This window comes from Tachyglossus aculeatus, chromosome 12 (genome assembly GCF_015852505.1).
Source record: "Tachyglossus aculeatus isolate mTacAcu1 chromosome 12, mTacAcu1.pri, whole genome shotgun sequence".
Classification (NCBI taxonomy): domain Eukaryota; kingdom Metazoa; phylum Chordata; class Mammalia; order Monotremata; family Tachyglossidae; genus Tachyglossus; species Tachyglossus aculeatus.
Genome location: NC_052077.1, coordinates 18,920,773 through 18,945,533, shown reverse-complemented (window position 1 = coordinate 18,945,533; position 24,761 = coordinate 18,920,773). Strand labels below are relative to the sequence as shown.

Here is a 24,761-nt window from a genome sequence, read left to right as displayed (position 1 = left end):
TTTTTAAGCCTCCTCAATATCTAGCCTCTTCTTCCAAGAACACAAATTTGATAGTCCAGAAGAGACATTACAGGAATATCCCTTCTAAAGAAAAGGAAGTCATTTTTCCAGTCATTTTTACTTAGCACATATGACCATGTAAATTCAGAGACCAAAGGGGTTTTTTTGGTTTTCTTTTTAATACCAGCCTCATTTCTCGATAATGGCTTTAGTCAGGTGGGAGAACCATGTGCTAATACAGATAAAGGACTCGCTCTAGGATGAGGGAAAAACAAATAAACCAAATAATACCATATATTTGCCATCATTCTCCCCAGTGACCAGTGTTAGGTGTGCAGGAAGGCACACTCCCCCTTTGAAACTTCTATGGTAACATTTCTGCTGCAAGCAGAAGAGCTCAATGTAACTTTGTCATCTTGGAACAGAAGCTATTACACAGTCCAGATAAAAGCATAGTAAGAGGAATAGGACAGACCCCAAATCCTACAAAAAAAAATAGATTAAATTGTGTGTATACATCATCGATATCATCATCATTATCAATAACTTTTGCAACCTACTCTATTAATTTGTTATGTCCATTTTAGTAAGAATATGTTAGTTGACCATTTTTAAGAGAATAATTTACTTGGATCCTTCATGAATTATCAATTCAGATACAGTCAACTCTGAATTAGGTGCTGAATATCTTAGCTGTTGATGAAGCATAACTTTTTTTTTCTTCTCCCTCCCTTTGCTACTCATCTTCTGGATGGTTCAGTATTCTTGAGAAGTAGCATGGCATAGTAGATAAAGCACAGGACTGGGAGCCAGAAGGTCAAGGGTTTTAATCCTGGTTCTGCCACTTGTCTGCTGTGTGACCTTCGGCAAGTTACTTCACTTCTGTGCCTCAGTTACCTCATCTGTAAAACAGGGAATGAGACCATGAGCCCCATGTGGGACAGGACTGTGCCCAACCCGATTTGCTTGTATCTACCCCAGCACTTAGAAGAGTGCCTGGCACATAGTAAGCACTTAACAAATACTATAATAATAATATAATAATTATCATTATTATTACTTAATATGGCTACATAGGGCAGCAGATAAAATTCAAATCTCTACTTGGTTATTTGTTATGATGAAAGATGTGGAGGAAAAGCAGTGTGGCTTAGAGCATGAGCTTGGGAGTCAGAAGGACCTGAGTTTGAATCCTGGCTCCATCACTTGGCTGCTGTGTGAACTTGGACAAGTCACTTAACCTTTCTGTGCCTCAGTTACCTTATCTGTAAAACAGAGATTGACTGTTAGCCCCATGTGGGACTTGGACTGTCCAACATGACTAGCTTATATCTACCGTAGTGCTTAATACAGTGTCTGGCACATAGTAAGAGTTCAACAAATAACATAAAAAAGGAGAATATGGTCAAAATTTAAACTACAAAAAGGAATGAGAATTATGTTGCAATGTTAACTTTCTCATACCCCTAAAAGTCAAAAGACAGGAACAGATATTCTTCTGTGCTCCACTGTTGAGTGTAGATATGCACAAAAATAAGGTTAAGGACAGATGATCTTTTGAATCCATTTGTCTTTCAGTGGTAATTATACAGTAGAGAGATCCCTCAACCTCCCTCGTTAAACTTGTTTACCAACCTGAGAGAAGGTTTTTAACATGAAACCTCAAATTTCAGTGCTTCAGTTTCAGTCTGTTTCCTCTTATTCAGCATTGCAGGCATGAAAAGCAACTTAACATCCTCATAAAAAACCCATTTTGAAGAATTATTTAGTTAACTTTCTTTTCTCTAGGCATGCAACCCAATTCCTTAAACTTTCCCTTCAGAAAAGATAAAAAGATTTACAAGTTCAAATTGTTTTTTGATTGTCTTTCCTCTACCACATAGAAAAGAGAAAACTAGTAAAACAACTCCAGTCAACAATAATTAGTTGTGTGCTAATAAAATCAATAAAATATGCATCTAAATATGCTACTGAACAATCTGAGTGTCTCTTGAAACTTCCAGGTTTTCTTTTGGTGCAAATACATATCTAAAAGCTTTCTATGGAGAGCTCCCCATGTATTTGGAAAAAGGCAGATCAAAGTTTTGAAAAATGCATTATAAATGCTGTTCAGTTATCCCCCACCTCTGAGACTTCCATCCTCCAAACAAATCATTACCTCACTTAGAAGGCAATATTCTTCTAAGCAACTGAACATAGTCCCAAAATGAAAGAAATCAGGGAGAACACAAGTCTCTAGATACAATAGACCAATGATTTGCCACTAATAATAATAATAATAATAATAATGGCATTTGTTAAGCTCTTACTATGTGCAAAGCACTGTTATAAGTGCTGGGGAGGATACAAGGTGATCAGGTTGTCCCACGGGGGTGCTCACAGTCTGGATCCCCATTTTACAGATGAGGTAACTGAGGCCCAGAGAAGTGAAGTGACTTGCCCAAAGTCACACGGCTGACAAGTGGTGGAGCTGGGATTTGAACCCATGACCTCTGACTCCAAAACCTGGGCTCTTTCCGGTGAGCCACGCTGCTTCTCAACGTATAGAGACGATCCCTACCCAACAATGGGCTCACAGTCTAGAAGGGGGAGACAGACAACAAAACATATTAACAAAATAAAATAAATAGAATAGTAAATATGTACAAGTAAAATACTGAAATACTGTTCCTTCATCTTCACTGCGGTACAGAGCTGAAGGCTTGAGGACTTGCTATGGAGCCCACCTATGTAAAGGGTATCCCAGAACCATAAAGACACATATAAAATCTGTGTCTTGCACTGTCTCTTTCATCAGAGCAAGGATGGTTTTCTGAAAATAACCCAGTAAGCTCACTTTTCTAATCAAGTAGGATCTATTGAGTGCTTACTGTGCTAAGCGCTTGGGAAAGTACAGTACCTGGGACAACGTGGCTCCTCTTTGCTTGTATCCAAACACAAACTAGAGAAACAAGGCCTTACTAATCATCTGTCATCTTTATATCTTTTACAGGGTTCATAGCAAATACTGAGCCTTGCCTTTTATCCCAAGCAACTTTCAGAATTCTAAAATATCCTGTTCTTCCTTGAAAAAAATACTACCTTTTTATGTGTAGAAATAGAAGGAAATTCATATTTGACCTGGCCAGTAAAGAAGCACAAATTGAAAGCAGCAAAATCTATGAGTTCTGAGGACATAAAAGCCTTCCATCCAAGTCCCACTCTAGACTTCCCTAGAATATAGTTATTGTCTTCCATTGGAACTATTTTGCCTACAACCCGGGACAAATATGAACTTCTTTTGGAAGTTTTCTTTTGGAAACTGCAGATATGCTGAAATAGTAGCACTCAGTGAAGTCATAGCTCTCTTCATTAATGTTAATAGGGATGTAAACCTAGAAATGTAGTTATATTCATTTAAAGGCTTACTGTTAAAGGTATTTATTGACTGCTTATTGTGTACTAAGCACTTGGGAAAGGACAATAGAGTTGGTAAACACAATTCTTGCCCACAAGAAACCAATTTTGTTGCTAATCTTCATACCAACAACATGCCTTTAATGACCTTCCTCATTGTTGAGAAATGAAATCACACTTTGGAATTCCAGATGTTCAGTGAAAACAAGTCCATAAATCCTGAATCTATGGGATGGTTGAAAATACTGAGTATCTGGGTAGCTGTGATATCATTATTTCCCATAAAAATGATCAGACAGATAAGGATTTTCTAGCAACATAAATAATTCAGGTTTTTACATTTTTATAGGGAATAGTAATACCTAGGAGTTTGTCTTTCAGAAAATATTTCCATTATTTGTCAAAGCAGTTGTTGCTACCGCATTAAAGTCTATAAAGATGCACTAGTCTCAATCCCCACAGTCCATTGCTTACTTTTGTTACTTGGAAATCCCAGCCTTTTGAAGAATGGAACAAGTTAGCTTCACTTAAGCCCCTTAGACCTTTGGAATACTTTCATTCTTCCCTTATTCCCTGATAGAGGTAGAGAGCAGCCCATGCTGCTACCACCAAGCACATCTCCTGACCATGCATGTCTCAAACATACGGTATCTGCTACACTCTAGCCGTCACCAGAAACATCCACCCATTCCCTCCTTACCCTTCCCAACCAGCTTCATGACAACCTTACACTGGCACTTAGGACTCCATAGCAGAGTTCTCCACTGACTTATGAGCAAAGGGAAAGTTGTAGTCAGTATTTTACCCTAAAATTAGTTTTAAGAACCTTATGTGCCTGTCCCATATCCTTTTTATATGTCTCCCTGGATTAAGAGATACAATTGCCAAATAATAAAAAGATACCTGGATAATAAATACCTCAATTCCCCATGTTTTTTAGATCAAGTCTATAGCTGTATTTCACTTTTCCGCCTCTGAAAAATGTGAATATATAATATGCCCCAAAAAGCATTTCATAGAGTGGAATGGAGGAGCTATATTTAAACACTTGCATTTTTCCAAAAATAAAATCATCTCCCATAACAAATATTCAATAATTTCACATAAAATTTAATTTTAAAGGTATTTTAAAAGACCAAGCATGACCAATACTTCTTTCCACACTGTGTGCCTGTAAAGATGCTCCTCTGTTATTATACATTCTCTTGTTTCAGTGCTTCTTTTTAAAATCTGTTTCTCAAGCTCCTGATCTTGTTTCACAAAAGATTCACTGTTATGCTCATGTTTCTTGAGACAGTGCTTTATTATGACTTTTAAATGTTTGTTCAACATTCTCTGCTTGTAATTGCCTGTTTTGGCTTACCATAGACTAACTGTTTGGGTTTCCTATTGTCTATTTTCTTCATTTGTCGCACCAAAGTTACGATAGAGTGAGAGTTGCATTAAGGATGATGGATTTATTGCATTCTTAAGGTCTCATTACTGGTGATCTTATCTTGCTAATTGATGAAGAGTGTGACTCCAATGATCTTTCTGGTGAAACTGCTCAGGGTGCTAGATGTGTCTCTGAGTTGTCAAAATCTCAGAGACCCCTCATTATCACCATCACAAACGCTAATTATTGATCACCTCCCCATAGCCACTGCTACTTCTTTGTAGACCTTTAATGTGAGAGTAGTACAAATTCCCACTCAGCTTCTGGGTATCCCTGCTCCCACCTCTATTCCTGCCCCTCTTCCTGTCACTGTCCTTGTCAGTGCTGCTCCCCTTGAAGTCCCTCCCTAAAAGTCAGGTGAATGCCTCTTTTTCCCTCCATCAGTACTAGTGGACCAGATCCTCAGGTTTCAGCCCTCCTGCCTCTCCAGCTGGCCCTAATGGTAGCCTCAAGCATGGAACAGAGACTAGGTTACATAGGACTGCACGTACAATACACCCCTGCTTTATTTCAATGTGAAGGAGTTGGAGTACATTCAACTCTGACTCAGCAAGCTATTCCATCAATCTGTGAGAGCAGTCATTTCATAGCCAGTGAGCCTAATGATTCCATCTTGTCCTCCACACAAGTGATAAAATCTCAAAATTTGTTGCTATGAGACTATTTTACTAGCTGTCCAGCTCAAGTTCTAGGCAGATTAAAATTTCTCTCCTCTTGATAAAAACTTGAAATTCAGTTCCAAAGTATTTTTTAAGAATGGTATATTTTAGAGCTACTATGCACGGCCTGTGGAAAACAGATTTACATGTAGCCTGATAAAATGTGTTTTACTGGCATTCTCAGTTTGAAAATTCTCCTGCCCACATGGGCTAGGGTCTTACCCCTGCTAAATGAAGTCATAGAAGCAGAACAGAAGTACTTAAATTTGAAATAGAGGGAGATCCTTTTATTTAATCTCTCTGTGATTGAAACTTCTGAAGCATTTTAATAAGGAAATCACATTATATCTAGCATGAGTTTAATTTCCTTTCCCCATCTCATTTTATTCTATTCCTCAATCAGAACCTTGCACAAATAGGTGGTCTTGCACCATGCCCTCAAGGTTAACTGCCTTGGCCTTAGTTGGACCAATATGAAATACTAAATTTTACTTGTTTGATAGCAGTATCTTTTAGCTCTAGGGGATTCTTTTTATTGACTTTTTTAAGCTTCTATACAGTCAAAATGTGAAAGAGACTGGTTAATTTCTAGTTCTGAATGGGACAAGTCATATCAACCAAATTGAAACTAAATCATCATGGGTTTCATGATACCAGCAGAGAATGTTCTTGAAATATGCTGAACACAGTTGTTAAGGAGAGTTTTGATTCTGTGCCTACAGAGGTTGTCATGTCTTATTTTATTTAAATTCCAAGGCTACTACAATTCCTTGAGATATGTTAGACCTCATAAACATTGAAATAATAATTCTAATAGTTGCTAAACAAATATGCAAATTCAAGGGAGTTTGATTTCAAGACCAATAATCAATAAACAATGACCCTTTCAATGATGACCAAAGAAGAGACTTTACCACTCAGTCAAGGGCATAGGTGAGGAAGAGGGGAGGGAAAACTGTTAGGAAGGCCTCTTGAAGGAGATGTGATTTTAGGAGGGTTTTGAAGGTGGGGAGTGTGGTAGACTGTCAAATACGAAGTGAGGGAATTCCACGCCAGGACTGAGGATTGAGGCTCTGGACAAGGAGTTGAGAGTGAGATATTTGAGATTGAGGTACAGAGAGTAAATTAGTGTTAGAAGAGTGGAGTATGTGGATTGGGTTGTAGTAGCAGATCAGAGAGGCAGGGTAGGAGTGGGAAAGCTGATTCAGTGTTTTAAAGCCGATAGACATTTCTGTTTGATGAGGAGGTAGATGGGCAGAGATTGGTGGCTTTTGAGAAGTGGGGAGATATGGACTAAACAGTTCCTCAGAAAAATGATCCAGGCAACACAGTGAAGTGTGGATTGGAGAGGGGAGAGACCAGAGGCAGGGAGGTCAGCCAAGAGGCCGATGCTGTAGTCAAGGAGAAGCAGCGTGGCTCAGTGGAAAAAGTGTGGGCTTTGGAGTCAGAGGTCATGGGTTCAAATCCCAGCTCCACCAATTGTCATCTGTGTGGCTTTGGGAAAGGCACTTCACCTCTCTGTGCCTCAGTTCCCTCATCTGTAAAATGGGGATGAAGACTGTGAGCCCCACGTGGGACAATCTGATCACCTTGTTACCTCCCCAGCGCTTAGAACAGTGCTTTGCACATAGTAAATCCTTAATAAAAATGTCATTATTATCATTATTATAAGGAGGTTTGGATGGAGAGGAATCAACCAATCAATCAGTAGTATTTATTGAGCACCTACTGTTTGGAGAGCTGTTCTAAGTGCTTGGGAGAGTAAACTACAGAAAGTCCTTACTATTGAATTTAAAGCACTCAGTCGCCTTGCCCTCCACATCTTACCTTGCTGATTTCTTACTTCAACTCAGCCCGCAAACTTCACCTCTCCAATGTCAACCTACTCACTGGGACTCGATCTCTCTATCTCGCCACTCACCCCTTTCCCAAGTTCTGCCTCTGACCTGAAACCTCCCCCCCACCAACACCTCCATATATGCCAGACCACCACTCTCCCCACCTTCAAAGCATTATTAAGGTCACATCACCTCCAAGAGGACTTCCCCAGTTGAGACCTATTTTTCCTGACTCTTCCTCACTTCTGTGTCACTTATGCACTTGAGCACCTGGCATCCACCCCAACTCCTCTGCCCCACAGTACTTATGTACATATCTGTAATTTATTTATATCAATATCTGTCTTCCCCTCTAGAATGTAAGTTCCCTGTGGTCAGGGAACCTGTCTACCAATGCTGTTAAAGTGTAGTCCCCAAGTATAGTGCTCTGCACACAGTAAATGCTCAATAAATACCATTGATTGTTTGATGTCTACAGTGATAGGAAAGTTAGGGGAAGATAGGTTTTGGGTGGCAAGATCAGTTCTATTTTGGGCACGTTAAGTTTGAGGTGTCAGTGGGACATAAAGTTAGAGATGTTCTGAAGGCAGGAGGAAATGTGAGACTGCCAAGAAGGAAAGAGGTCAGGCTAGAGAGGTAGATTTAGGATGGTAGAGATGGTAGTTGAGATGGTAGTTGAAGCCATGGTTATTTAGAAATGGTAGTTGAAGCCATGGGAGTGAATGAGGTTCTCCAAGGAAGTGTTTGTTGATGGAGAGTAGAAGGAGACCCAGAACTGAGCCTTGAAGGTCCCCGATTAGAGAGTGGGAGGCATAGGAGGAGAGTCAGCAGAAACTAAGAAGCATTCAGAGAGATAGGAGGAATCAGGAAAGGACAGTGTCAGAGAAGCCAGGATTACATCATATTTCCAGGAGAAAGGGGGTAGTCCACAATGTCGAAGGCAGTTAGAGGTTGAAGAAGATTAGGATGAAGTAGAGGCTATTAGATTTGCCAAGATAGAGATCATCGGTGACCTTAGAGTTGGCCATTTCTGTAGAGTGAAGGGGGTGGGAGCAAGATTTTAGGGGGTTGAGGAGAGAATTGGAGAAGCAGTGGAAGCAGTGAGTTTAGACATCTCAGTCAAGGAGCTTAAAAGTTGGATCACCTTTGTTTCAAATAAAAATGATGGGTTTATGGTTTACATTCTTTCACTTCTCTGGCCATCTTTGGCACTTATTTAAACAGCATTCTTGCGCACAGGAATTTGAAAAACACACCATTGACTAAGCACCCAAATATGTTGTGTAGGGGGAAGGGATGACCACCCGTTCCACTGTCACATTCTTAGTCTGTTTCCTGTTTCAGAGTATAAAGAACTTCGAACAGTGCACTGTGGGAATAAGCTTTGTAGAATCAGTACTTAAAATACTGTTTGGTATTGGGACTGCTAACTGAAATTTGGGCCTCTAAGTACCTGGTTATCTCTATTGATGATGATGATGGTATTTGTTAAGTGCTTACTATGTGCCAGGCACTGTACTAAGTGCTGGGATGAATACAAGCAAATCGAGTTGGACACAGTCCCTGTCCCACAATGGGCTCACATTTTTAATCCCCATTATTTACAGATGAGGTAACTGAGGCACAGAGAAGTGAAGTGGCTTGCCCACGGGCACACAACAGGCGCAAGTTGCAGAGCCAAGATTAGAACCTTCTGACTCCGAGGCCTATGCTCTATCCACTACAGCATGCTGCTTCTCTATTGTCAGTCAACGCACAAATCCTCTGACATCCAGGGCTTTACAATGCATATCATTTCAAAATTTCAAATGGTGTAAAAGGCTAATGCAATATATTCCTCAATAATTTGATTGGCAGGAAATGGAGAACACAACATTACAAGCAATGCTCTTTAATAATTCATAATTACTTACATGAATCTACTAAATTTAGGCCCACATTGAGATGACTAATTATGTTGAAAATTCAAATAGATGCTTAAATAGATGACCATGGCCCCAGGCCCTTCCGGTTGTTTCTGCTGTCTCATTTAAACATGCAAATGTTATTAAACAACTCCTGCTAAAAATTTTTCAAGCATGTGCAAGTGTAATTACACCTATAATTATGCATACAGAGTATTATATATGTGGATTTTTTATAAATCCAGCCTTTATATAGCATTTCTAGTAAAATGTCAAGAAAAAATAATTAGTGACATGTGTGAGGTCAGAATAGGTGCACTATTTGACCAGTGTAATATTTCTTGATATGATTGAATTCCTTGATTTTTGCAAAAGAAATGCTATGCACATTTGTATTTGAATGTGAAAGGCATGTAAACCGCTTTTAAATGAATCTTAAACTTCACATATGATATTTCTATGCTGTAGTTTTTTGCGGCTAGAAGAAGTCTGAAGTTGAAATTATCTTGTTTCCTCCACTGAGCAAATGCAAGCACCTTCTACCCAACTTGAATGCAGGGAGACTGCCAGGGAACTCAACTTGAGGTGCAAGCCCTACGGACTCATCCTCAAATTACACAGGTGATTGAAATCCTCTGGGCCAGAATACCTTAAGGACTGTAGAATGGACTTTTTGTCACAAAACAAATAATAGCTTTTGCTACTCTCATGAATTACATTTTGTTCCAATATAAGTGCTGCTAGACCCTGGTTAAAGCTCTTAACTGGTTCCATAAAGATGGTATGGCCTGAAAGAGGATTAAATGAAATATAGTTTCCCCCTAGAAATAATGCAAGTGCATTAATGCAGTCCCAAGATCCAAATAATTGACAAAAACAATATGCTTGTGTTTTAATGGTGCCCAAAAACACTATAAATATGGTTTCAAGATCAAACAGTAATTTAAATATGTAGCAATAATAGGAAATTTTTAATATTTATATGGATATATGTAACTAATATTGGAAATGTTACCTATCACAGCCTATAACTCTTTGCTGAGTAGAATGGAGATCCTTCATTATCTATGCTAAATAGACAGCTCATAAATGCTAAATTGAAATGGGCTTTACTAACCCTATTCATGTCAATCAAAATACTTTATGGGCTGAGGAGGTGGAGGAAGCACATTTTTAGGCCAAGATAAACTTGGCAGCACTATTTCAAATTGATAAAAGGCTGCAAAAAATACTGCCATTGCAATCCATTGCTAACACAGAGTAGCAAGAGAAATGCAGCATGTCCTGGGAGTCATAGGGCCTGGGTTCTAATCCTAACTCTGCCAATTGCTTGCTGTGGAACCTTAGGCAAGTCACTTAACTTCTCTGTGCTTCAGTGCTCCTGTTCTCCCTCTTACTTAGACTTTGAGTCTCATGTGGGACAGGGACTGTGTCCAACCTAGTTAAATTGCATCTACCCCAGTGCATAGAAGAGTGTTTGGCATATAGTAAGTGCTTAACAAATGCCATAAAAAAGAGCATTAAAATGGGGAGAGGAATGTAGTTCCTCAAAAGTCATTGAAAAATTAGAGTCTCCTAGCCCTTATTTTGACTCTGAAACCGGGGACTTAAATGTCCAAGCCTGGCTGCAAGAGTAGAGAGGCTCAAGGGTGGAATAACATGGGGAAAGCGATAGGGGTATAAGATTCCGTTAAACTCTTGGTCCCAGAAACCAGAGCAGAGGGCTCTGAACATTTATTTGATGATAGCCAATTCTTATAAGGAACTTCCTCCCTCTATGTAACTTTTCCTAGTCTAGATATTGGCTCTACTGCACTCTTCCATTTGCTGTTGCCTAGGTACTGAATAGGAAAAGGATATGTTACTGAGTTGTCTGCACAGGCTCTTCCTCACCACATTAAGCCCTCATTTCCTCTTCTCCCATTCCCTTCTGCATCACCCTTACACGTGGATTTGCACTCTTTATTCACCCCTCCCTTAGCCCCACAGCACCCAAAATTTATTTTAATGCCTGTCTCCCCCCCTAGACTGTAAGTTCATTGTGGGCAGGGAACATGTCTGCCAACTCTGCTATATTATACTCTCCCAAGCACTTAGTTCAGTGCTTTGAATATGGTAAGTGCTCAATAAATACAATTGATTTTGATTGACTGTTATGGAATATCAAGGAATATGTCCTGAATTTCTTGCATGTCAAATATAGAAGTGGAGGAAACAATATCAAGGTCTTAACATGCATTTTTAGCCTGACCAAAGGACTCAAAAGCATCAGAAACACAGAGCTCTAAACACCACCAAAGCAGTTTAGCTGCCCTAAGAAATTCATAAAGACTCTGAGATTATTCCATGATGATATGGCTAAATTTAACCTTTTTCTCCACCACCAAAAGAGAAAGGAAGAATTTCATGTAGGTCCAGTCTTGTTCAGCCAATTCTAAGCCATATTCAGGAACTCAAGAAATGGGGAAGATTTCCTCAGGGAAACTCCTTCAACTAATCTCAATAAAAATGTAATTTTTACTTGCCTGTAGGACTCAGTCATGTCAGGGCTGGTTTTGGAATAGAATCTTACAAATTGCATGTAAATCTGTAGAGAACGGTATCCACTAATGCATCCACGCTTCCAGGACGTTATGGCTATATCTTGGGGTTCACCTGTATTTTATTCCACATTCCAACATGTCCCTGCAGAAAATCACTCTCCAGATTATTTAAAAGTTGTAGTAATAATTATGGTATTTGTTAAGCACTTACTAGGTGCAGGCACTGTACTAAGAGCTTGTATTTCCTGCTCTCAAAGAAGCTTCTTCCAAAGCAATATCTGGATTGCAGGATTATGGGCATTGTTTGGCCAGGAAACTTTCTTCAACCCACTTAATCCGGGTTGATTTCTGGTGATGTTTTGAACAAAGGAAGTAAAGGGTGGTTTATCAGAAGGGCTGTGTTTCTGGCCTATGGAATGGTATGTACATGAAGCAGGGACTTAAAAGTGGGTCTGAGGACAAAGGAGATCAAGAAAAGGTTCTCTTACCAGAACAGAAGGAGTTAGTGAGAGAATGTATGCCTACAGTTTAGTGGCATTAAAAACCAAATGCAAAAAAATGCATAAGCAATACAGTTGTGAATAAGAAATGTCATCTTAAAACCCATCTTAAACACCACGTACTCAGTCTTTAAACTCTTCAGAGAAAATTGAGGGTATAATTTGTCAATAGTAGAACAGTGCTTTGCACATACAAAGTGCTTAACAAATGCCATTATTAATTATTAATTAATTAATAGTAGCAGAGAAGCACAGTGGCCTAGTGGAAAGAGCCCGAACCTGGGAATCAGAGGACCTGGGTTCTAATCCCAACTCTGCCATGTGTCTGCTCTGTGGCCCTGGGCAAGTCACTTAATTTCCCTGTGCCTCAGTTCCCTCATCTGCTTAAACTGTGAGTCTCATGTGGGACCTGATGATTTTGTATCTACCCCAGCGGTTATTACAGTGCTAGGCACATAGTAAGCGCTTAACAAATGGCACAACTTATCTGTGCCTCAGTTACCCCATCTATAAAAAGGGACTACTCCCTCCTATTTAGACTGTGGACCCATATGGGACAGGGATGGTGCCCAACCTGATAAATTGTATCTACCTCAGAGCTTAGAACAGTGCTTGGCTCATAATAAGCACTTAACAAGTACCATTATATAAAGAAAGTATATGTTGCCAGTATGAGCTAAACATTGTGTCCACTTTGGAGCAGTTGGGACTGCCTCTTCACATCATTTTGAGGGCAACAATTTAGCTATATACACCTAGAAATATTTAAGGAGCTTATTCTATTTTAAAATTAAACTAAGTATACACTCTCCATAAAATGGCTCTTTTATCAAACTTGAGCACATTTCCTGCTGCTTCTGAACTCTACATTTGAAATCCTTGTTTAGGCCATCAAAGGAAGGAGTTCCTATCAGTAGAGCTTCCAAAGTCCTTCTACTGTATTTCGTGGAGTGTTCAGTTGACTGGCTGGGAGGAGAGAGACTGAGCAGTCCTCAGGCCTCTCAGGTGGTTTCAGTCGATCGGTTTCAGCCGAATGATGAAAAGGTTGAGATAAAATAAACTGACAGTTGCTACTCATGGCAGGCAGGAGGGAGTACCCCAGCAGCTGAGACCCAGGGAGTCCTCTTAAACAAAGGCTTTCACTGCACTGAGGAATGAAGTCCAAAACACACACACACACACACACACACACACACACGCAGATTAGCAGCTGGTGACCTGCAGGAGGAGGGAAACTGGGAAACACACACCAATTGTTGGCTAATTAGAAGTCATTCCCACCTACTTAATACCAACCCATTAAGCAGAGAACACTTTTCATCTTACTCTCTCTGCTACATACGACATTATATTCCAATCAATACCCTCCAAATGGCTGCCTCGGTGCCCACAAATGAACACATTGCAGTTCAAGAATGCAGGAATTGAGCTGAGGCAGTGAAACTGCAGCTTTCATAATTTCTAGACGTCTCTCAGAAGATACAAATGGAGTGTTTGTGAGGCTTGGATGTAAGAGTTACAACTGTCGATTGACAGGTATTGGAAACTCACCAGCACTGAAAGAATGTAAGAACCGTGAACTAACCTTAACCTGAATAGCAAACAGTAGCTCAAGTCAGCTCGTCCAATTTCAGTCAAGCATTCAGCTCAGCGTGGCTCACTGGAAAGAGCCCGGCCTTGGGAGTCAGAGGTCATGGGTTCTAATCCTGGCTCTGCCACATGTCTGCTATGTGAACTTGGGCAAGTCACCCAACTTCTCTGAGCTTAAATTGTTTTTTTACATAGGAAATTCATGAATAGCAGTTGTGTGTAGCAGTGCCATTGTCCTTATGTGCTGTCTTTCTAATGAAGTTTATAGTGTATTTTTGGAAATTCTTCTGAATTCAAACTTCCATCACAGAAATGTACCCTGAAAATTTAGTATGGTCTGGCCCAAAAAAGCTATTGTTAATGCATCCTCCTCATCATAAAAGTATTAAGTGCCTTCATGTTCAAATTGTCTGTACGACATTCTGATCCAAGCTTGATCCCAAAGCCAGAAATCACTCTCTATATTGGAGCCTGTTTACAACATTTTAAATTGCTTCAAAAGAACTCCAACTGATGAATTCTGAAGACAGCAGTAACTTCTATCCGCTGCTAAAAAGACAACTGACTTCAAAAATAGGATTTGAGTGAGGATTATGGAAGAAGCAAAGGTTGATCATTAATTGACTGAATGAATTGTGTGGGCATGTGAGTGTGTGTACATGTGTATTGAGAGAGAGAGCTGTTCATATTTCAGAATAATACTACTGACTATGAGAATCTATCCATGGGAGCAGGCAGAGTTGAAAATGTTTGTCCATGACCTTCAACCTTTTCCACACTGTTGTGCCAAGACAATTATCCTTTGCCAAGCAGATGCATTTGCCAATTTTAGCCTCTGTCTTCTAGTCTGTCTCTGTCTCCCATTATTATTAAAGCCTCTTCTCAAGGTGAGAACCCCAACCCTGATTGCCACTGATAGTTGCTCCTGTTATCTCCTATTATCTTTGATTGAGGCTATGTTTCACTATCTTCAAGGCTATTTTGTACTTTCAAATGCCTACGTGATGCAGAAATGAAGGTTCAATAGGAGAAATTAGAGCTTAGTCAGGGAAGGCCTCTTGGAGGAGGTGTGATTTTAGTAGGGCTTTGAAGGTGTGGAGAGTGATGGTCTGTTGAATATACCGAGGGAGGGAGTTCCAGGCCAGAGGGAGGCCGTGGGCAAGAGGTTGTCAGTGAGACAGATGACATAAACGTACAGTGTTAGAAGCGTTAGAGGAGCGAAGTGTGTGGGTTAGGCTGTAGTAGGAGATCAGCAAGGTAAAGTAGGACGAGAGCTGGTTGAGTGCTTTAAAGCCGATGGTCATGAGTTTCTGTTTGATGTAAAGGTGAATGGGCAACTGTTGGAGGTTTCTGAGAAGTGGGGAGACATGGACCAAACTTTATTTAGAAAAATGATCCAGGCAGCAGAGTTAAGAATGGACTGGGGTAAGGAGAGACAGGGAGGTCAGCAAGGAGGCCGATGCAGCAGAGAATGTGTCTGCCAACTCTGTGGTATTGTACTTTCCCAAGTGCTTAGTACAGTGCTCTGCACATAGTAAGTGCTTAATAAATACCATTGATGATGATGGTGATGATAGGTGCTTAGATCAGTGTAACAGAAGTTTGGATGGAGAGGATGAATGGATAAGTGAATAAATAATTGTGTACTTAGAGCAAGTGCTAAGGATGGATGTTGGGTTGACATATCCTGGAGTGGAAATTAATCAGGGAAAATTCCTTGAAGAGGTGGGATTCAGGAGGGCTTTAATGATAGGAAGAGCTATGATATGATGAGCTTGTTAGGGGAGGGAATTCCAGACAAGGGAAGGGCATGAGCAAACGATCAGAAGTTGGAAAATAAAGAATGAGGTATGATAAAAGGTGTCCTCAGGAGAAGCAAAGTGTGATCTGGGAATCATCATCATCATCATCAATATGTATTGAGTTCTTACTCTGTGCAGAACACTACTCAGTGCTTGGGAGAGTATAGTACAATAGATTTGGTAGACATGTTCACTGACCACAGTGAGCTTATATAAAAGCAGGAAAGTCTTTTATTTTTGAGGAAAACAATACGGATGTCAAGTTCACATACAAATGTGAGTGTGGCTGAAAAGGTCAATGCAGGACCCAAAGCCCCGGCCACACTGGGCACACCAAAAGACTGACTCTCCTGTTGTCATGCTTAATGTTTGCAGTGCCTAACTCTCATCTCTTTTGCCACCTTGTCCCTTGTTCTTTACAAAGTTTTTGCTCGGAGAGACATTCCTTTCTTGATAGTGCACAATGCTGGCTTATCTTCAGCAGTTGACCTCCCCAAGTTTTTAGATAGGATGGGCTTCCCTATCTTATATATCGGTTCTCTTCACCTACTACTGCTCTGCTCACATTTTCCACTCTCCCCAGGCTCACCTAACTGTTCCTTGCTCTCCCACCTTCAGTCCTTCACTCATGCTGTTTGCCAACCTGGAACATCTTCCCACACAAAAATCTGCCGGACCACAACTCTGCCCATTTCCAAGCCCCCCTAAAATCACAACTCCTCCAAAAAGCTGTTCCCAATTGATTCACAAGCCCCCAGTCAGATCAATTCCTACCCTCATCAATTACATTTACTTAAATATTTAGCTTTTTTTCTGCTATTTCATCCTGACATACTTGCACAATTTTCTTCCTATATCTGATATCAATCAGTAGTATTTATTGAGACTTACTGTGTGCAGAGCACTGTACTAAGCACTTGGGAGAGTACAATACAACAAAGTTGATAGACACAACCCCTGCCCACGATAAGCTTACAGTCTAGATTTGTAAAATCATTCATTGTCCATTTCACCCATTAGACAGTAAATTCCTAGGGGGCAGGGGATGTGTATGTTACTTCTGTCATACTTTACAATTGCGTACTACAGTGGATTTATTCAGTAGGCACTAAATAAACACCATTGATAGATTGGTTATATGAAAGAAATTGTCAAGAAAATTGCTTATCATGATTTGAAGTATCATTTATAATAAATGCACAGCAATGAAAAATGTGCGTTTACAATTTAGGAACATAAACCCTCTTGGAATGACCTTTGGTTCAAAATTCTAAGGGCATAAAAGAAAAATGTAGTTTCGAGAAGGGAAAGATCTGGTCAAGATAAGATGTGCTTGAAAGCAACCCTTTTGCAACCAAAAGTTAGGCATAGTTAATAGGTTAATTTCTGTTTATTGAATAAGAGCGCCCAATGCTGATTGATATAGTAATTTCAGTGTTTACTATGGCAAATATTTAGCTCATTATCAGTTTTAATAGCATTTTGCAGAACAAGCCTTTTCTTGACGTCCAGAAAATACTATTAAATTTCCTGCATAGATACATTGTTATGACATGCAATAACTACTTGAATATAAAGGGAATTAATAATTTAAAAGGTGTTAACAAATTAGGGCCATCATTAAAAATAGACTTTGAACCATTTTGTAGCAAAATCAGATTGAGGTAATGCTTTGCTCTTATGATAAAGAATTACTGCATTAATTCTGCAAAGTGAACTTATTGCTCCTATTCGTCTCCAAAACCCTGGAGCATTAAAAGACAGGAAGAATGAAATGATCACTGCATTTTTTTCCAAGCACAACAGCTCTAATATTTCCATCAGAGTTTCACAGCTCAGCTCGCATGGCTGTGCTAAAGGGAAAAAAAAAAAACACATACACAAACGTCATCTTTCCTTTGTTTCCTTTTGACTGGTTTTATGATATCAGGTCAGATTTTTTCTGACAGTTTATAAAAATGAAGAGAAAATTGAGTTTTTCTTGAACAGCATGCGTATGGACTGTAAAGAACTATCTTATTTTCCATCTGCCTTTTCCACTTTTTTCTCCTCTTTTCTTAAAGAATAATAGCTTCTTTGTTGTAATTATTGGCAATAAATTGAAAAAAAATAGTAGTTCTAGTTAACTTGTGCTTCCCCCTAATTAATTACAAATTTGTTTAGTTCATTCATACAATTAGTTTTGGATCCTGAACTTGGTTAAATGAATCTGAAAGAACTTGGGTATTACTATAACTGGAACTGCTTAGTAGTGATATTTAAATTATCCTTTGGGTAAATTTGAACCATCAAAATACCGGTAGACTTAACAGATACCTTAATCGTTGGGGCATTTTGAGAAGCAGCATGATCTAGTGGAAAGACCATAGTCCTGGGAATCAGAGGACCTGGATTATAGTCCCAGTTCCGCTTATCTGCTGTATGACCTTGGACATGTCACTTTACTTTGCCTTAGTTATCTCATTGGTAAAATGGGGATTATGACTGTGAGCCCCACATGGGAAATGGACTGTGTTCAACCTGATTATCTTGTATCTATTACAGTGCTCAGTACAGTGCCTGGCACATAGTAAGTGCTTAACAAATACCATAAAAAATTATGTCTACTCTGTGCCAAGCACTGTACTAACCACTGGGACAGTCAATCACCAATCATATTTATTGAGCACTTATTTTGTGTGCAAAGCACTATATTAAGCGCTTGGGAGAGTACAAGTATAACAATATAACAGACATGTTCCCTGTCCAGAACGAGCTTACAGTCTAGAGGAGAAGAAAGACATTACTACAAATAAATTACTCATATGTACAAAAGTGGGGCTGAAGGAAGGGTGAATAAAGGAAGCAAATACAAGTGCCAGGGTGATGTAGAAGGGAGTGAGAAAAGTGGAAATGAGGACTTACTCAGGGAAAGTCTCTTGGAGAAGATGTGCCTTCAGTAAGGCTTTGAGGGTGGGGAGAATGATTGTCAGATATGAAGAGGGAGGGCATTCCAGGCCAGAGGCAGGATAATAATAATAATGATGCCGCTTACTATGTGCCAAGCACTGTTCTAAGTGCTGGGGGGGATACAAGGTGATCAGGTTGTCCCGCGTGGGGCCACCGTCCTCATCCCCATTTTACGGATGAGGTAACTGAGGCTCTGAGAAGTTAAGTGACTTGCCCAAGGTCACACAGCAGACATGTGAGGAGCTGGGATTCAAACCATGACCTCTGACTCCAAAGCCCGGGCTCTTTCCACTGAGCCACGCTGCTTCTCTAAGCGCTGCTTCTCTAAGCTCTGTACTAAGTGCTTGGGAAGTACAAGTCGGCAACATATAGAGATGGTCCCTACCCAACAACGGGCTCGCAGTTGGGAGCAGCAGGGGCCTAATAATTATGGTATTTGTTAAGCGCTTACTCTGTTTCAGGCTTTGTACTAAGCACTGGGGTGGATACAAGCACATCGGTTTGGACACAGTCCCTGTCGCACAACGGAATTGCAATCTTAACCCCCATTTTTACAGATGAGGGAACTGAGGCCCAGAAAAGTTCATTCATTCATTCATTCGATTGTATTTATTGAGCCCTTACTGTGGGCAGAACATTGTACTAAGCACTTGGAAAGTACAATTCGGCTACAGATGCAGACAATTCCTACCCAACAATGGGCTCACAGTCTAGAAGAAGTGACCTGCCCTAGGTCACGCAGCAGACATGTGGTGGTGCCGGGATTAAAATCCAGATCCTTCTAACTCCCAGTGCTGTGCTCTATCCACTAGGCTACGCTGCTTCCCCATACATTAGCATAAAACTGGTAAATAAATAATAAGTAATTATGGTATTTGTAAAGCGCTTACTACGTGTCAAGCACTGTACTAAGCACTGAGGTGAGCGAGAGGTCAGCAGCGAGATGGTCGAGGTATCGTGAATAGGTTGGCATTAGAGGAGCAATGCGTGCAGGCTGGATTGCAGTAGGAGAGCAGCAAGGTAAGGTAGGAGAGGGCAAGGTGACTGAGTGTTTTAAAGCCAAAGGAAAGGAATTTCTGTTTGATGTAAAGGTGGATGGGCAACCATTGGAGGTTCTTGAGGAGTGGGGAAACAGGACTGAACATTTTTTAGTGATAATGGAACCAGGGAAAAATTCATGGTTGCCCCAACTATTTCAGAACTACTACAGATGTCTTAGACCCAGGAGAGAAGAAGGGAAATACTAGCATGTCCACATTTTTGTATTTCCCTAATTAAGCATGCTGCACAAACCACTCAAGGTTTGCTCAACACAGACGTTTTTTGGACCTGAGCCTAGCCTTTACAGTTCACAATACAGAGGTGCTGCATATATATCTGAGACTGCAGCCAGTGATCACCCCCCAAAAAAAACCCTCTCCTCATTTTAAAAGTTCTGTCTGGACTGCTGATTGCACCAGGTAAGAGTGGCAGGAATAAGCAATCAATAGCATTGAGGGTTTACTCTGCATAAAAAAAAAAAGACCACTGTACAAAGCTCTTGGTAGACTAGCATGACCTAGCATGAAAGAGCATGGTCCTTGGAGTCTGAGGGCATGAGCTCTAATTCTGGCTCTACCACATATCTGCTGTGTGACCTTGGGCAAGTCACTTAACTTCTCCATACCTCGTTTCCTCAACTGTAAAATATGGGACAGGGACTGTGTTCAACCTGATTACCTTGTATCTATTTTAGCATTTAGAACAGTGCTTGGCACATAGTAAGCACTTAACAAATATCTTAATTATTATTAGTACAATAGAGTTTGTAGGAATGACGCTTGGGGTAAAATAGGATTAAAAATACATACATGGGTGCTCTGTAGGGTGCGGAGAGAGGCAGGTGGATAATGCACAAGTGCTTAGGAGATGCAGAGCTACTGAAGTGGTAGTAGTGGAGGAAATGTATGGGGTGATGAGAGATTCATCAGGAAAGCTTCCTGGGGGAAAATGCAAAATGAGAATGGCCTTCAAGATTGGAACAGCAGTGGTCTGCCAGTTGTGAATGTGGGAGGGAGTTTCAGGCAGAAGGGAAGGCTTAAGCAAGATGTCAGTGCTGAGAGAGTTGAGAACAAGGCACATCAAATAGGTGAGCTTGAAAGGAGTAAAATGTGAGCTGGGATGAAGTGGAAAGGGAGCGAGATAATAAGGGGGAGAGAAGTGCCTTAAAGCCAATGGCCAAGACTTTCTGCTTGATGTGCAATAGAATAGGCCACCATTGGAGGTTTGGGATGTGAAAAAATGAGTGCAAAATGATGATTTAGAAAAATGGTACAGGTATCATAGTGAAATATGTACTGGAGAGGGGAAAAACAGAAGGCTGGTAGGTCAGTGAAGCGGCTGTTAAAGTAGTTGGGTCAGAATATGGCACTATTGGACCAGCATGGTGGCAGTTTGGATAGAGAAGAAGGGGTGGATCCTAGAAATGTTGTGAAAAAAAGGACAGACCAGAAGTCAGGGATAATGTCAAGTGGTCAAGGGAAGGTGGTGGTAGTTTTGTCAACAGTGAAAGGAAATTTAGTGGAGAACACTGGTGAGGGAAGATGTTAAGTTTTGGACATAATGACTTGAGGTGCCTGGGACAGTCATGTAGAGAGGTCCTGGAGGAAGGAAGAGGTACTAGATTGCAGTAAAGAAGAGGGGCCAGGTCTAGTGAGGTAGGTTTCAGAGGCATCCGTGTAGAAATGGCAGTTGAAGCTGTGAGAGAGGATGAGCTCAAATGAACAATAAAAGGTGACCCAGAACTGAGCCTTACTGGCAAAAACAACCACAATTAGAGAGTGGGAGACAGAAGAAGAGTCAATGAAAGAGTGCCTTCACTCAAGAAGGGGCAGCCAGAGTTAGGAGGGAGAACCAGAAGAAGACTGGATCAGAGAAACAAAGGTTAGATAGTTTTTCCAGAGCAGAGTGGTCAGCAGTGTCAAAGGCAGCTGAAAGACCAAGGCATATTAGCACAGAGTAGAAGCCATTAGATTTGGTGAGAAGTCATCAGTGACCTTGAAGAGAGTAGTTTTAGTGGAGTAGATATCAAATTATAGGGGGTGGAGCAGGGAGTTGAAGAAGAGGAAGTGGAGACAGCGAATATAAACAAGCCATTTGAACAGGAATGTTAGGAGATGGGGCAATAGATCAATGGGATCAAGAGATTTTGGGGGCATAAGAAACATCAGTAGCCATCAGTTATGGTTGAAGGAGAGGGAAGACTGTGAAGCTGATCCCATCCAACTCACATGCCTGTTTACTTGTTTTGATGGCTGTCTCCCCCGCTTCTAGACTGTAAACCCATTTTGGGCAAGGATTGTTTCTATTGCTGAATTGTACTTTACAAGAGCTTAGTACAGTATTCTTCACACAGTAAGCGCTCCATAAATATGATTGAATGAATAAATGAATCTGTGATCTCCCTCCCTTGTTTTGACCTTGAAAGACAAATGGGAACTTGACTAGCTGCCTAGCTATAAAAACAGTGATGTTTCCCAGCTAACTTCCAAACTCCCTTCCAGACTTATAATAAAAAAAAAAACTGGTCTGATAGATTAAAAGGTGTAAATGTTCCTATAGTCCTGAAAATGGGCATCTTTGAATAGCTTTGTGGGGTTACCTCCATTTTGCTGTGTGAGGTGCCATATATTATACTAGGCAAATGGTTTTCTAATAGGTAACTACATACTGTCCTCAGTGTTGAGTTCCAGTTGTGCCCACCCTTAATTGACCCACTTCTGAGACTTATTTTGGTGGAAACTGAAATTTGTGAGGGTGAGTGCTCATCTTGACCTACTTTTGTCATATCGATTAATTTCTTCATGGATTTTTATAATAGCCTGAGTGCACCAAGGCACAGTAGAGAAACAAACCTGTATGTTTTTCAGTCAGTGAAAGCTTTCAGCTTTTTAGGTCATTTTCAAGGTGACATAGACATTTCTACTAGAAAGCTATATTTTCCAGAATGTTCAAAACAACAACAGGAAACAGAGATGCCCGTTTCTGTGGGAGCATATATATCATTTGTAATACCATTGAGACTCTATCAAACCTTAATTAAGAATTGAGGAGCAGAATGTAAAGGTGGGAAGAAAGAAAGGAAACTGTACTAGCTAGCATACACAGAAATCATGGCCAAGCCTGGGCAATGGGATAGACAGAGTGTGAAGCTGAGATACCTGGGTCAGATAGAAGGGCATAGGGCAGATGGAGCTTGTGGGCTTTCCAGAAAACGTGTGAACTAGAAGAAACCTCTGACTACCACTGATGCCAAGAGATGTGCAGACTAAAAGCCAGACTAACGAGGAGGAGGACCAGGAGTAAAGCTGGAAGGACCACAGGGTTGGATATAGGCTAATGGTGGTAGTGGGGGAGAGAGAGGCTGGTGACAGGGGCATCCATATAGGAGCTATTACTAATTACTACTATGTATCCATTTCCTTATGTAGCTTTTCTTCTTTGTCCCATCTGTAATTTATTTTAGTATCTGTCTCCTCAACTAAATAGTAAGCTCCTTGATGGCAACAGCTGTCTCCTAATTCTACTCTGCTCTCCCAAGTGCTTGGTACATTGCTATGTACACAGACATTGGTTTCTTACTTTAAAATTCCAATCTCATACCAGGCTTCTCTCTTTTCTTGTCAATGACTCATCTCAATTTAAATATAAATCCGGGTGAAAGCTAAAAACTGCCATTTGACCTACCAGCCTCCCTGCTTAGTCTCCCACAGCCCTTCAGGAAGCAGTGTGCCCTAATCAATCAATCAATCAATCATATTTATTGAGTGCTTACTGTGTGCAGAGTACTGTACTAAGCCCTAATGGATAGAGCACAGGCCTGGGAGTCAGAAGGACCTGTGTTCTAATCCTGCTATGTGACCTTGGACAAGTCATTTCACTTCTCTATACCTCAGCTACCTCATCTGTAAAATGGGGATTAAAAGTGTGAGCCCCGTGGGGGACAGGAACTTGTTTCCAACCCCATTTGCTTGTATCCACCCCAGTGCTTAGTATGGTGCCTGGTGCATAGTAAGCATTTAACAAATACCAAAAATATTACAATTATTAGTATTCTTAAAAGCTTGTGTACACAATGCATATATATTTAAGAGTTTTCTTTTAATGCTACTGTAGTTCCAACACTGTTTCCCATTTTATGCAAGTCACTATAAATTGTGAAAAGGCAAAATGTTGTGGCCAAGTAACAGTACTGCATAGTTTGTGAAGTACCAACCAAATTTTTGCCCGGTTGCCACAGAACTGGGTATTGCAATATATGTGAACTTAAATGATTATCCCAATCTGCAAATATTTGTGTATTTCCTTTTCCACATTCCTTACTAATATTAGATTCTTCCTTGTGTTTTTAAGGCCTAAATTCTGAAAGACCAAAACTTTCTGCACATAAAAACTGTAAAAATGGAAGAGTCAAAAGAGTGGACTATTTTTGGAATGTTTCTTGAAATGTGTCCAATCTTTTGATTGCCTTTTTAGGCCTTGCAGAATGATGATGGTTGGTTTAGCGACTTACAATAAATGTGATGGAGTTAAATTGGAGTGCATATATATAAAAGGGGATAAGTGATATTAGCCTGAAGGCCAAATTTAAAGTCAAAAAGTCTGTTCATACAAAGTAAAATAATGTATCTAGTGAACTAGATCATGGTGATCTCTGGGGACAAAAATCTCTAGGCTCTGAGCCACTTTTAGCAGATATTTAAGTGGGGGGAAAAAACTCCCATGGTACCCCAGGAGATGATCGTCCTTTTATAACCAAATTTGTTCAGTGCATTTTTCTGCTTCAATGCTATGTCTGCCGGTATTGCTTTACTCAAAAATCATAAGGCTTCAGGACCGACAGTCCCTTCTTTATTATACTGTGATCATCTGCAAATAAAATGTCAAGCACAAGTGATGCAATAGAAGCAAATGATATCTGTGTCTGAGTATAATGGAAAAAAAAATCTTCCCCAACTGCTTATAGTTCTTTCCTAGATTCCACTTGGTGAGGGAGGGGGTCCTAAATTAATTCCATTTGATGGGAGCGGGGATTTTGTTTGGTTTGGGTTTTTTTTTTCTTTTTTAAAAAAAGCATTTTTGATCACTAGTAAATTGTGACTATCCA

At 40.3% G+C, this 24,761-nt stretch overlaps 1 protein-coding gene across 1 annotated transcript in view; it reads left to right on the top strand.

The window, feature by feature from the left end:
* Positions 1-24,761, top strand: part of TTC29 (tetratricopeptide repeat domain 29) — a 161,167-nt gene that overhangs the window by 104,603 nt on the left and 31,803 nt on the right. The window lies entirely within an intron of this gene.